The sequence below is a fragment of the Pleurodeles waltl genome, chromosome 11, assembly GCF_031143425.1.
Source record: "Pleurodeles waltl isolate 20211129_DDA chromosome 11, aPleWal1.hap1.20221129, whole genome shotgun sequence".
Classification (NCBI taxonomy): Eukaryota; Metazoa; Chordata; class Amphibia; order Caudata; family Salamandridae; genus Pleurodeles; species Pleurodeles waltl.
This window is the reverse complement of record NC_090450.1, coordinates 943,792,305-943,806,024: the sequence shown is the minus strand read 5'-3', so window position 1 is coordinate 943,806,024 and position 13,720 is coordinate 943,792,305.

Genomic DNA, 13,720 nt, shown 5'->3' with positions numbered 1-13,720 from the left:
GAAGTGGGCTGATCTATTGCCTCATGCTCTAATGGGTGGAAGGAAAATGTGAGTGACAACATAAATGACCAAAGGGTGACCTGAAGAGGGGGGTATGTAGCGCATAGCATAGGGAACTTGATACTGAAGTTTTAGTTTGACCTAGGCACTTGGTACTGGTACTCTGTAGAATCATTCTTGACTGATTTTGGTCCTGGTTTAGTCCCAGGTGAGGACACCTGGTTGTTAAGTAAGGCTACTGCCTCCCTTATTCCACCTTATGAGAGTAAATGTCACACCATGCCTACTCCCCCCCCCCCCTCCTTTCGTTTTAAAGAGAGACTTTTTGCGTCCAGGTGTCCTTCTTGCAGTAAAGAACCATGATTATGCAACTGCATCTAGGTAGAACTAAAGACATAGACACACAAATCAAAGTTAAATAGTTGTAAACCGAACTCCGTTGTTCTGTTTATTATTAATATATATATATATATATATATACACACAAAACCTACTGACAGTTGCAAGTAGGTAGTTATAGTTAGGACCCAGTTTCCGTATGAAAAGTGTTTTTTGTTTTACCAATAACTTTGGTGCCATTTGACAAATCCTCACAAAATTTTCAAAACTAGTTTGAGACTCACTTCAGCTGCTGTCTTGAAAGTTTGGGGCAATTCATCACACAGGGGCTGAACAAAAGGGTGACCCCAAAAAGCTTTTTTCCCATGCCAGTTGTTGGGATTTTTGGACACGACTGCAGCCCGAACCACTAGACATAATTGCCCCACATGTGGCAGAAAGATAGATCTTGGTCTAGAAAGTGCCTTTTTTTTTTATTTGGTGTAAATTCATTCAGAAGTTTCATGGAAATTAAAAGTAAAAAAATATAGATATTTAGGGATGTGGATCCTCATGGATCTGACAGTCCCTGTGCTGATATCTGATTGGCTGCCAACACTTCCTGGTTGAATGTGATAACGCGTCCAGCCTTTATAAATTACTTGTACCTGGACACGTCGGAGGTCGGTGAACCTTTTAGCCGAGTTGGGCTCTCCTCATCCTCGAATAGTCAGGTTATTTAAGTCAATAATCAATAACTATTGTATCCCATAACCAATACTTAATTAATAGATCGAAATAACACATTAGAAATCAATAACAGTTAGTATTTCGACGCACCATGACCTTTCAGTCATGAATAACCACACCAGTTTATTAAAAGTTAGTGAATTTATTTCCCTATATTAACAAAGCTAGCACAATGTATATAAGTCTCGAAACCAAATGATATATGTATACGAACATTACTAGCTGTCCATAGCGGCGGAAGAAACGCAATCTACGCAAAATCTGAATAATAATACATTCAGTTATGGCAATACAAATCACTAATATAAGCAACTGAATTTGACTAATTTCATACATCGGTCAGCATGACAAGATTTCAATTCAACATGGTTCATCAAGTGCATACCTCGACTAACCTCTAATTAGCATTGGCATGTGGGGCTTCATGCAAAACTAATTTAGTCAACACAAATTTGGAAAACTTCTAGCTTGGGTCCTATCAAAATAGCAGTTGGTACCTAAAAGGAAAAACATAATGCATAATACAATTATCCTTTTATAATTACCAATTACAAACAGCATTCAAGAAAGTCTTCGTCCTTTAGGTACCGATTCGATCAGCATGGGGCAGAACTTCAAAGGGGCAAAGTTTAAGGGCAAGTTTCCTTGCAGCAGCAAGGAGAATGGGGCAAAGTTACTGCATGGGCAAGACAGGGCAATATAAAGTTAAAGTCTCTAGGGTGAGAATTCTCAAAGTCTCTTTCTCTGTGATAGAGAAAAGGGCATCAAGATGTCATCTAAGATGGCGTCTGGCATTTGGCTTCAAAGATGGCATCAAGGAAAATGACTGACTTCTCTTTGTCCAGTGGGTTTAAGTAAGAAACATTCCAAATTCTGCAGGGTCTTCCATTGGAGGGTTCATAGGGTGGCTTTAAATTGACCAATGAAAAATGTCTTTCTACTAGTACTCATTTATGCATACATTGTCCTTGGAGCTTTGGAACACAAGTTGCAACATGGCTTGCCAATTATTTTGGTATCTGTACCCTTATTGTCCGCACCTGCAGAGACTGACCTTGCTTCAAAGGGGATGAAACCGGCCTAGCACGAAACCTTAGAGATAAGTGTATTAGTCATCTCTACAGGAAAAATACAACTTTAAGCAAGAATATATGTTACATTAGTTCAAGGAAAAGCCACGCAGTTAGAATTTGAGACCAGGAACCTAGGCCAAAGCCTTTACTAAATTTAAGCTAAGCATAAAACAGTTTCGACAAGAAATCATGGCACACCTTTGCAATTATGACAGATTACTACAATTTTCAATTCTCCATGATTAATAAAGCTCGTTTTTAATATTGGCGAACTACTCCGAGGGCACAATTTCCCTCGTATATTATTTTCTTTACTAAAATCACACTACATTATACGATTTTGGTTACATGATATATGAATATATGTTGGACCCTCTTTTTCTGCGTCATCAAATGTTTTGAGATTCAGACTCAGCACAGTCCTAAAAATAAAGAAAAGGGGGCAGGGTAGGAATGCCCTGGCCCCCAAGGCTTAGTGCTGAGGGCCCCCGGGGACGCTGCCAGGGCCAAAAATCATTTTTTTAAATTTCCCACAAAACCTCAGTGGATCTGTAGATCCTGGATAAATTAAAAAAAAAAGAAAACAAGCACAGACTCTTGCACTTGTGTCTCTTTCAGCCCCTGGATTGGCCAGGTCATGGGGGAATATACTGAAATATAAGTAATGGAGCACTTTTCAGCCAAGGGGACCCCCACCTCCCCAGGGCTGGCCGTATGCAAAAGGAAGAAAGGTGAATTATGCAGCCCCCTTACTGGAGCCATTAAGGGCCCTGGGGACTGCCAACCCCTAGGGCTGTCTCTCTATGTCCCGAAGTGCCCAACCCCGGGTCATAGTAGTTTGCTGTAAGTCTGCTCTCAGTGGGCGGCAGCAGGAAATCTGCTTCTGCTTGCTGGGAGCAATTTTTTTATCTGTTTTCCTGCCAACCGTTAAGTGGGCAGGAAAACAGATGAAACAATTGCTTCTGCATGCAGGGAGCAGCATTTTATTAATTTTCTGAAAGACACCAGTGTCTGCTTGCCCACCCACCATCAGCACATTTATTATTTGGTTTCCGTGGGAAAAGGGGAATTTGTTTAATTCATACTGATGGGTTCTCAAGCACCCTTCTCATTCCATTGTATCTTCTTCATTTCCCCAGTCGGGGAGACTTGACCGTCAGCACTTTGTGCTGTGTGACTATTTGAGGTTCAGTTCATGAAGATGTGAGCTTGCACATGCACAAAGTTTGTTTTAACATTTGCAGGCTTCAGAAGTTGGAATGTTCCCTCAGAGAGGGACCACGTTACTTTGTTGCACTCTTCAACGTCATCATTTGACAGAGGAAGGTTCTACTTTGCTTGGCCAAATGTTTCTCTCTGGGTTTTTCTGTTGTTTATATAGGTTGACACAGGGAGTGTGTGTGCAGTCTTGGGTTGTTATAGTCCAGTTTTGGGACTTTGGTTGTTTTTGATCCAAGGAGCTTAGAATAAGCTGATAATATCTAATGTACAATAAAATATTAATATATTGTATTAATATTAAATGTTTATTCTTTCTACAAAGGCTGCTCAATTTCATTATTATTTGATACTCATTATTTATCATAATGAAGGGTAGTAGAAGATTTAGGGGGTCATTCTGACCCTGGCGGTCGGCGGTGAAGCGGCGGTAAGACCGCCAATAGGCTGGCGGTCTTTTTTCATGTATTCTGACCATGGCGGTTACCGCCATGGTCAGCCGCCGATTCACCGTTCCGACCACCACAGCGGTAACGACCGCCAGGCTGGAGACCTGGGTCTCCAGCCCGGCGGTCGTCACATACTGCCGGCGGTATTCCAACCCGCCTGACCCTGGCTTACCGCCATGGATTTCATGCGGTTGGGGACCGCCATTCAATCCATGGCGGTAAGCACTATCAGTGCCAGGGAATCCGTCAGCACTTTGTGCTGTGTGACTATTTGAGGTTCAGTTCATGAAGATGTGAGCTTGCACATGCACAAAGTTTGTTTTAACATTTGCAGGCTTCAGAAGTTGGAATGTTCCCTCAGGGAGGGACCACGTTACTTTGTTGCACTCTTCAACGTCATCATTTGACAGAGGAAGGTTCTACTTTGCTTGGCCAAATGTTTCTCTCTGGGTTTTTCTGTTGTTTATATAGGTTGACACAGGGAGTGTGTGTGCAGTCTTGGGTTGTTATAGTCCAGTTTTGGGACTTTGGTTGTTTTTGATCCAAGGAGCTTAGAATAAGCTGATAATATCTAATGTACAATAAAATATTAATATATTGTATTAATATTAAATGTTTATTCTTTCTACAAAGGCTGCTCAATTTCATTATTATTTGATACTCATTATTTATCATAATGAAGGGTAGTAGAAAATTTAGGGGGTCATTCTGACCCTGGCAGTCGGCGGTGAAGCGGCGGTAAGACCGCCAACAGGCTGGCGGTCTTTTTTCATGTATTCTGACCATGGCGGTTACCGCCATGGTCAGCCGCCGATTCACCGTTCCGACCGCCACGGTGGTAACGACCGCCGGGCTGGAGACCTGGGTCTCCAGCCCGGCGGTCGTCACATACCGCCGGCGGTATTCCAACCCGCCTGACCCCGGCTTACCGCCATGGATTTCATGCGGTTGGGGTCCTCCAACCCCCACCCCCCACCCCGACTCCCTCCCCTAAAAGGTTGCAGGACCCCCGTCCCCCACCCCGATCCCCAACATATACACACACATACACACATACAGGCACGCATTCATGCACATACACACACCCCCCGCATTCATGCACATACACACACCCCCCCGCATTCATGCACTCATTCATGCACATACACACACCCCCCGCATTCATGCACGCATTCATGCACATACACACACCCCCCCGCATTCATGCACGCATTCACACGCCCCCTCAATATACACACACGCACACCCCCATGCACGCACACAACTCACAACACCCCCCCCACCCCCCCTTCCCTAGCGGACGATCACCTTACCTGTTCCTGGTGATCCTCCGGGGGGGAACGGGCAGCTCCGCCAACACCGCGACACCAACAGAACACCGCCACAGCGAATCACAGGTCGTGATTCGCTGGGCGGTGTTCTGTTGGCGTGGCGGTGGAGGTGGAGCTACCTCCACTTCCCCGCCTGCCGCCAGTATGGCTGTTGGCGGCTCTTCGTCCGGAAACGGGCGGAGCGCTGCCAACAGTCAGAATGGCCCATGCGGAAGACCGCCAGCACTGGCGGTATTCCGTACGGCGGTCCCTCAGCGGTCTATTGAAAAGACCGCCGAGGTCGGAATGACCCCCTTAGTCATTTAAAGAAGTCATCTATGCATGATGATCAACATACCATTTCAAAGATGTAGGAGTCTGCTCGTGAGGATCCTCACATTCAAGTTCAGAATGCAGTAAATCCTGTGGTGTGTGCCACGGTGCATGAAGTGGTAAGAGATTCAACTGCTGGCTGTTTTGACAGGTTAATCTCCCATCTACCTCCATGTCATCAAGACGAACCATGCACAATCCTTGAGAGAGGCTCACCCTCAGTGGGCATTCAAGAGTGCAGGAAAAGCTCCAAGAAAGGGATAAATGCTTGCAGCATCTGGCAGGAAAGAAGGGTACTTAGCTCCTTTGAACTTTGCAGGAGACTTGTCTCACTGAGAGAACCCTAGAAAGAAAGTCAGGATGTCTGAAATATTGAGTGGCCCTTTCCTACATAGGCAGAAACGGAGGGAGGTACCCCAAATGCTTGCTGCCCAGGTGTTTTTTTCTGTTTTCTACACTCAACAAGGGAGTCAGTGGCATGGTAGAGGCCGAAAGGCAAAGTGTGTTCACACCTAAATATCAATAGGTCAACATTTAAGTCTTTTTTTCATCAAGAAAGTTGGGTGTAAGACTCACCCTCTTACTCAAATAATGGAAGTTGGCACTGAGGACTCCTCGGTCTTCGAAACCGCACAAGCATACAGGGTAGAAGTTACTCTCTCTGACTATTGCTTGTACCTCCTCATCGGATGACTTTTTCCAAGACAGAGACGTTGTGTGCAACCGGAAATGCTGGAGTTCTTTAGCAAGGCTGTGACAAATCACATGCCAGAGCAGATTCAGGGGTTCTCAGAGACTGCTGGGTAAAGAAAGGAGGCAAGAGTTTCCGGCCAGTCATACGCCTGAAGTTGATGAATAGCTTTGTTATGTACATGTTTCAAAATAGAGGGTATTCGCTGGCAGAGGGATTCACTTCAACAGGCTGACTGGATGGTGAAGGTAGATTTTAAAGATACATACATGTCAGTTCCAGATCATCCTCACATATATTTGATCTAATTTTATTGAAGGCAAATAAATATGAGTTCAAGACTCTTCCTTTTGGCCCCCCCTCAGACAAACCAATGTTTGCCCTGCACAGTCTTGTCCTATTTTAATTATTGTGACTTTTTGTGACATGTAATTATGTCACTGTAGGAAAGTGCCCTTTTGACATGGTCACCCCCCGCCCCAACACCTTTTGTCTGGTTTCTGATGTAATGTTGACTGTTAGTGCACTGGGTCCCTGCTAACCAGGTCCCCAGTGCCAGGTCTCTTTCCCCAAAATGCACAGTTGTTTTGCACAATTGGCAAAACCTTTGGATACCACAGTAAGTCCCTAGTGAATGGTGCCTAGGGCAAGGGGTACTAAAGGGAGGCCCCTGGGGGCTGCAGCACAAATTGTGCCACCCTCAGGGATCCTCTCACCTAGTGCACACAGTTCTGCTTTTGAAGGCTGCGTGTCTTTGTGCAGAACTGAAATGAAAGCACAACATGACACATAGCCTGTGTGCCCTGTCCCTTTTACACTGCCTGTAATATATCTAAGCCACCCTTCCAGCAGGCCTTCCAACCCTAAAGGCTGGGTGAACTATATTACATGCGAGGGCATACCTGCATGAACGACTATGCCCCTGCTATGTCTGTGACGATTCTCAGACATAGTAAGTGCACAGGGAAGCCATTTCTGAACGCATGTGCTGGACACTGATCATTACGAGTTCCCTAGCTACATGATGGCTTTTCTGAATCCTGGGATATTTGGTATCAAACATCTCAGAATAATAAACCCTCCCTGACTCCAGGGATGGATTTATTAAACAAAATGCATACTATGGGAACTTTAGAGGTGCCCCCTGAAAACCTACCAGCTACTAGTGTGCTGACTGACTGGTCCTGACCAGTTCAGCCACTACAGACACATTTCTGACCACCCAAGGTGAGAGCCAGCGCTCTCAAGAGCTGCAAACAAAAGCCTGCACGGGGCAGAGGCATTACCTCCTCTCCCAGGCAGGATGGACATTCCTGGGCGGGGAGCTTCAAAGGCCTTGCCGCCTTTGTAATGTGACCCAGGTCTCTCCAAATGGTGGAGATGACCAGTCGCCCTGACCCCACTTTTGGCAGCAGCACAGGTCGGAGTGAGAAAGACCAGTCACACTCCAGCTGTTGCAGGAGAGGTGCTCCAAAATACTGCACCATGCGTTCACGACACAGTTGCGCTGGTGGCAGCCCTCTCAGTCCTCCGTGTTGTAAAGGGACAGCCATTGCATAGAAAAAGTAGCAACAGCAAAATGCCACCAATAATAGCCAAAGTGATTGAAAATCCCCCGAAAACACTTGAAAAAATTGGAGTGTATGGCTGACGGTATTAACCGAATATGGAGGAGTAGGTGTGAACGAAACCAGAACCAACAGCCTTAGAAAAGTGGGCGATTCCACTAGTACTGGACGCGTTGAATATTCATCCCACAAGTTCACCAAAGTGTCTCGGAAAATTAGTACTTAAAAGGGACTGAATCTCCGCTGATGACCTCGCAACTTGGAGTGCATAGGTCTTGTGGGCTGCTGTAAGCGCCACGTGTTTTTGGAACAATAAGGCCTTTAGTCTGCTCAGCTTGTTAAAATTAACATCAGAAGTAGCAATACAGGGCCAGATGTCTGTTACTCATTTGAATTGTGCAGGGAGAAAAAGGACACTCTGACAACATGTAACAGTTTTGGAGACAGAGATGACATAAGGTATTCTGGCTCACATCCAACAACAGCTCTCACTGTTAAGGAGCACATAGTGACCATTGGAGAGCACCTGGAACACAGATCTCATCAAGGGTACCGGCACTCCCTTCAGATAACAAGCCAAATTTGCCATGGAGGCATTACCTGCTCTGTACAAGGACAGCTGTTTACAAACCATCAAATGGCTCACAGAATCCTTGCATTCGGTGCTGCTAAGAAAGACCTCTTTCATGCCACTGAAACATTTGTACAAAAAGGGAAGCTCCCACACCTCATGTATGTAACTATCTCCCAGCCTTTCAACGCTGCCTACTGGAATGTGTTTCAAACAATATACATTGAAGTTTTGAAATAGGCAGATTAATAACCCCATGTATTAACCATTCAGCAGATGGTACTTCAGCCACAGTAAAAGGCAACTTTTCTAATTTTTCTATTCTCAACATGATAAATGTTGCTTCCTTCTTAGCCATCATTTGTTGCTGTTGTGTTAAATTAAATGTTGAAAAAAATCTCCATTGTGCTTACATGTTGCCAGGGAACGCGACCTACCATCAGTCTTTGCAATGTCCAACCTAACTGCATAATGGATCTCAGCTGACTTTGTCCATGTTGCAGAAATGAAACATCACTCTTTACTATATCTATTGCAGAGGACACAATGTTATTAAAAGTGTAAATTCGGTCTGACAAGGTGTTAATCCCATTATCCACAACGGCTAAGGCTTTCTGTAAATTCTCCTGATCTATTTGCCTTAAGCGGGCAGCCGCTTCTTGTTGGGAAAGTTTCCAAATTTCATAATATGTTTCATATATGAAGCATTTTCTGCATCGTCTTCTGGGGCCTAACAGGAAATCAGGTACATGTGTGTTATTGGACAGGAGACTAAAATGTTCTTTAACAGCATCTAGTGAGGAGACCTTCATCCATTGCTCCATTGCTGGCATAGTTTCCCTACACTATATGTTGTCACAATAACCAAGTGTTCTAATGATATATAGCAAGTGTCAGACCTATTAGTTCTAAAACTGCCAGAGGAGTTTACAAAACATGTATGGCACCCATTGGTGTCTACAGAACACAATAACCACCGACCAGGACATGATTATGATGTGTTATATGTTCCATTCTGGACCCATTCATTAAGCTGATCTTCAGATGCATTTATATACTTTTGCCATTTGTTAAATTTTGCAGGGATAGGGATACTGGGCGCATTCAATTCTTTGGTGTTTGCGAAGCCTAAACAGATATTTTGTTGTACTGTTTCATTCAAAAACATAATTTAAACAGGAGTCATACATGCTCTAAATAAAGCTTCTGTTCCTCTAATCTGCCAAATATTTGTTCCCCACACACTTTTCAAATCAATCGAATTTAACCAATGTTCATAACCTTCTATGGCTAATCGGGAAACAAATGAGTCAAAATATATTAATTTTGTATCAGTCAATAATAAATGCAAATCTTCCATTACTGGCAATTTGAAATAATATGACTCAGCATTCCTAACATCGTGCCCAGAAAAATATGCAAACTTTTCAGTAAACGTTTTTGAACTGCCCACTGGCAGAGTCGGGCAATGTTCCCATTGTGCATATTTAAAAACAGTCTTTGGGGTACTAGCTCTGTGAATTAAATGGTGTCCATAATGATTATAACAGAACATATCTCCATAATTTCCTATAAATTGGTACACATCATAATTTTCAAAAACTGTAAAATACTGTAGATCAGACATCAGAGTATTGACTTTTTTTACATCCTAATCATCAGAAATCACTCCGGGTGTAATTACATCAGTCAATAAAAGTTTTAACACATAAGGAATTTGAATGATCTCTGTAGGGCCATATATGTTGAATAAGACTTTATCCCATACAATCCCGTTGGGAATTGGCATAGCTGTAATGTTCACTAGGGACAAGTCTCTGCGTATTGTATGTGAAGAAAAATGTGGTTTTAAAACTTCATCCACCAGTTCAACTGTAGAGCGATTAGGAAGGTAATGGCCATGTATGAGAAGAAAAAAAATAATGACAAACCCAATCCAAAGAAGAAAGGCAAACACAGTTAACAATAACCATAGATAGTTCCATGGGCGAATGAAATAGGTATTTTTTAGTCAATGTATTAGCTTACGTATCCTTGACAGTTCAGTCACGGTTGACACAGATGAGTCTGAAGAAAAGTTGTCAGCATCGACGAAATAACCATCATCTGTACAAACAAATGTTGGAGGTGTATTTTGAAGCGGAGAAGCTGCTGAAGATTCCCTCGGTGGTGTATAGTAGGTTATAATATTCATTTGTGTAGAATTTGTAGAACGTTGCTCCGTATGAGCAGAAATCAATGTAGAAGTAGTTGTCAGTGGAACCAGTGAAAGCTCATTTTCCACCCTCACCAAGCTCGGAGCGGTATCAGCATTGCTGTTGATGACTTGTATGGGAACATCCTTGTTGGTAGTCGGTGGGATTCGGGTACTACCTTGGAGTCCCCTAGGTCTGCTGTGCAGGATCGGCCACATGGTGTAGTTTGACATTGTCGATTGAGACAAAGTGATTCTCTTTCAACTAGGCAGTGGTAGTAGAATGACAGTTCTGGTACCGTGTATTCCCAGGACTGGAACCAGTGCACGATAAGAAGGACCAAACTCCTTTTTCACAGCAATCTTTTCATGTACTAGATCCCCTAGCATAGCAATCCAGCTGGTAGATGTTACTAGTACATCCCTAATTTCAGAGGAGGCTGCACTGGCAGATGCATTGTGATCACGGAGTTGTTGTAACTCCTGCAAGACAGTGACACATTCATTTATGTCAAAAGGTGTATCTGCCACCTCCATGCCAGGACCATCAAGATATGGAACGTAAGTACCCCCTTCCAGGGACCTTCTGGGCAGATTATTAAGTGCTCTCTGAACTCCAACAGTTGTGTGAGCCAACTACGACTCGTGCCTAATACACAAGCTGTTAAGGATTGCTTTAAATCACGGTTTTGTCACTCCACAACACTATTTCCCTTGTGATGAAATGGAGGCGAGTAATGCAGTTGGACCCCTAATGAAGCCATGGTGTCCCTGTAAGCCCTTGAGCCAAAAGCAAGGCCCCAGTCCAACTGGAAAGCCGCAACAGCATATGTACTGACAAAGACTTGTAAATCTTTAATAACAGTTCGAGCATTGTGGCCAAACCTATAGAAATCTGAAGCATGAGTCAACAGCGGCTAAAATGTATTTGTAAGCACTGTCTGGTGTCAGGGGACCACAGTGGTCTAAGTACCCACATTGTAAAAGGTTTGTTGGAAATTAAGAGGGGTATCTGCGGTGGGACCTTAAGACTGGAGCCTTTTATTTGTTGGCAGATGTCACAACAAAGGACATACTGCTTGACCTGTTTGTGAAGACCTGGTCACCAACAGTGTGATTGTAATATTGAAATTGTAGCAGCCACACCAGCATGTGCAGATGCAACTCCCTCATGCACTGCTGTTACTAACTCTGGTCTTAGGTCTTTGTTATTTTTTTTTATCCCAGTGTTTTTTAGAACCCTCAGGTGTTTGTTTGGCAGCATCCTTACTGGATCTACCTTGTACTTATGGCTTAGTTGGTCTGGCTCCCAGACTATCTCGACCTACACTGAAATAGGTTTCAGCAAAAATCTTTGGCAGCTCTCGTTCTTGATCCTATACATGAACGTCATGGAGCTGCATGCGCACTGTTAGTGCAACTGCTTCCCCTTCAAGATTACTTAGGATGAATGAAGATACCGTGGCAAAATTGCCCATCAACTGCATCCCGAAATCTAGGGCCGGGGCAGCCCCGTATTCATCTTGAATTTGTTTCAACACCTCTGGAAGATTGGCAAGTGTTGGTGTACCGTGTGCGGTTGTGTAGAGCGCGGCAAATACCGTGCCCCATGTATTGCAGTTTTCAAAAAGACAAGCACATTGTCAAAATTCTATTTTTATCCTGGGGTCCCGTATGGGGAAAAGACTGCCTCCAGTGCATTAATTTTTTTGAGCTAAGCAAAACAGAAGTTCCTCCCACTTGGCGGGTACTTTACCCATAATCAAATGTACAGTAGCAGGATTAATGCCTGGCATTACTGCATGTGCATAAGCTGGAGCGGCCCGTGCTGGGTTTGTGTTTAATATTTGCATTACTCATTGTATTAACAGTCTATATATTGCTGTGATCTCTGTATGTAGACGGCAGACCTCAGCTACCACCAAGCCTGATGTGTCAGGATGTGGTGTATATGTGGCCAACAAAGGCCAGGTCGGGCCAGCATTACTCAATGGACCTAACCTAACAGGTAGAATTGTATGGGGTAGGGCGCCATCAAGTCAATTATTGTGGTCTTGATAAGATAAAGGTATCTCTAAATATGCATAAGCTCTGCATTGTGCAGGTGATTTGCAGGTGTGTAGTTATGAAATGTATTTGTGTTCTCATCTACTGCTGGAAAGGTGACCCAGGACTAAAAAAAGTCTGTTCTATAGGTTGCATGAGCTTCAACAATAAAAGTAACTGGACCACCGTGGGCCTTTAGGCTGCTTGCCAATAAATGTGCAGTAAAGGGGCCCCTCATATTCACTGCAATTGCTACCCATTGAGGGTTTGCCATATTACTGGTTTTAAGTGTTTAGAGATAAGGATACCAACTGGGTATTAATCCTTTTATGGTTCAAGCTTGAACAACCTACAGCTCAGGACAGGTCCTAACTACCTAGCTGAGGAGGAAGTCCTCAATACCACAGACGTCTCTGTATATAGTATCGAGGTGTCTTTAGCCATCAGCAAGACAGGGATACTTAGGAGGATCCAATTATTAGTGCCTGACCAAACACTGGTAGCGCCATGTCGCGTAGTTTCTCATTATAGGAATGAAGGAATGAGGCTATTGGATTTGGGTGGTAGGATTGCCTGGATTGTGGGTACTGGGTACGATTCCACACCACATGACACCTGTCAGCCTAATCCGGGGTTTCCGGCTAACAGTGCCTCATCTCTGAGCGAGATGATTGTGGCAACCAGGCATATGGCAAGATAGACTCCTCAGGGAATCATGGTACACCAGATCACATCCCTTTCTCTCAGTTACCAAAATGTCACTCAGGCAAAGACAACAAAGGGGGAATATATTTCAAGAAGCATTTATTAAAATATCTGCATCTTAGATAAATAATAAGGATGATAAGATACAAAAGAGGCAAGCATGTGACTTGAAGTGTAAAACCCAAAAACCGTCCTACTATACTGTCTAAACAGGGGAGTGGATCTATAACACCCCACCTACGCTAAGTGTGAGCACAGCATACTAAGCCTAATCTGTCTTTCGGGTTCCCCCCTGGGAGAACATCATCCCTCATACCTGAAGAAGAGGCATGAAGTCTAGAAAGACACCGTCCCCATCTGGATCAGGGGTTCGGCTGTCTAAGCAAGTAGCAGTAGTGGAGCATGCAGCAGTCAGCATACCGTCATCTTCATCTGGCTGGAATCTCCCTCTAACGTGTCTGGGACAAAGAGGTGTTCTTATAATAAGACTACTA